The sequence below is a fragment of the Chrysochloris asiatica genome, unplaced genomic scaffold (genome assembly GCF_000296735.1).
Source record: "Chrysochloris asiatica unplaced genomic scaffold, ChrAsi1.0 scaffold00008, whole genome shotgun sequence".
Lineage (NCBI taxonomy): Eukaryota > Metazoa > Chordata > Mammalia > Afrosoricida > Chrysochloridae > Chrysochloris > Chrysochloris asiatica.
In genome coordinates, this window is record NW_006408526.1 from 6,359,027 (window position 1) to 6,360,889 (window position 1,863).

The window sequence follows — 1,863 nt, forward strand, 5'->3', positions numbered from 1 at the left end:
ATAAGCCCTTTCCCATATTCACCACTATATAACTATTAAAATACAACTCATTTAAGAAAATTTTACGCATATCTTCTTGGGCAATACACATCAGGTTGGCTATTACTAGTCAAGTGTTTCTAGGACATTAAACTTTGAAATGCTTGACTAGTTCTCAATCTTTGTCTGTTTTAGTTAGATGCTAAATTGATTCACTAGTTTCCAACAAGTAAGTAGTTAGTTATATGAGAACACAGTATCAAGTAAATATTTAGTAATTTTAAGTTACACTGATATGTTCATTACATCACAGTGCACACTTATGTCTAATTACATTTTCTACATTAATTATTGATTTTACATAAATAGATTAATTCCCTAGTGAATGTGTTTCACACCCACTGACTATTCTTTAGGATGCTTAAATTTAAACAATAGTACTTTATTTTATACCTGTACTTTAAGTAAGGTTTTAAGTTGAAATATTATTCGTTATCAGAAGGATTTCTAAAGGAAACAGAAACCCAGTGGCTTGGTGGTTTAGGAAGAACACTTGGTGATGGGGCTCACTAAATTTGGCTCCAGCATAATTCTGATTTGTTTGAACCTTAAAAAGTAAGCTGGGGCTTGACAAACCAGAATTCCGATTTTGATTATTTTGGAAATACACTTTGCTCTTCCCTCCATTTCGCATGGCCTGTCATGCAACTGTTGCTGAATTATAAGCATGTCCTCTTTACTTTTTTTTTTTTTTTATGAACAATCTTCATCTGGGAATTCTGATCCTTCCTCTTTTGTCTATTAACCTGTTGTTGGTTCTTACTGCCATTTCTAGACTGGGAAACTGGAATGTTATACCTCTGTCCACCACCCATCTTCAGCTATTCTGTCACCTTTCAGTCTGCTTTTCCGATTGCAGGATTTCCACTACCTGTGCTCTTACTTGTTGCCAAGCCCAGGATAGTAGGTGTTGCTTTCTGCCGGATCCTTCCCTTTGTCTGAGAACAGACATTTTCATGGCCCAATCTGCCGAGTTCAGACTGGGAGCTCAGGCCAACATCTGAGTCTTCTCGGCACACAAGTTTGGGAGAAGTCTTGAGGACTTCAAGCTCTAACTATGGCAGCAGAAGTTCCTGCCTGATATTGAAGCCTTACTCCCCTTCCAGGGAGAGATGAGGCACGGAACAAACAATGCCCATGAGCACCAATGAGTTAGCGATCAACCACGGCAGCGTCTCGAAGCTGACCTCTTCCTTTGGCAACTACCGACAAAAAAAAACAAAAACAAAACAAAAAAAACCCACCAAAAAACCCTTTCATCTTCTTTTTATACTTTCAGCATCATTCAATATTTTACCCACTTTTTCGTTGTTCTTCCCTTTTGGATTTCCATCTCTAAGTCTTTGCACATGTCATTATATTTGATCTTTTCTTCTCAAGAGGCCCTTTACAATTTTCTGTTCAGTTCTTTTACTTTCTCATTTTTCCAGCGGCGCTAGCAAGTTTCAGAGTCACTTTTGACATCCATTTTGGTCTTTTCCTTCTGTCTTGTCTTTTAATGACCTTTTACTTTCTTCCTATATGATGTTCTTGATGTAATCCCACGACTTTTCTGTTCTTTGGTCATTACTGTCTAAAGCATCACATCTGTTCTTAAGATGAAATCTCAAATCAGGTGGGATATGTTTAAGATCATATTTTGTCTCTAATGAGCATGTTTTAATTTTCTTTCACTTCAGCCTAAACTTTCATATAAGCAAATTATGGTCTTTTCCACAGTTTGACCTCGGTCATGTTTTGGCTGGTGATATGGAACTTTTCCACTGTCTCTCTCTACAGAGGTCTGTGTATTGCATCTTGTGAGGTACATGTGTAGAGTCATCT

General features: G+C 37.3%; 1 pseudogene; it reads right to left on the reverse strand.

Annotated features, from left to right (window-relative positions):
* Positions 1-426: 426 nt before the first annotated feature.
* Positions 427-854, reverse strand: LOC102813341 (annotated as a pseudogene).
* Between the last annotated feature and the right edge of the window lie 1,009 nt (positions 855-1,863).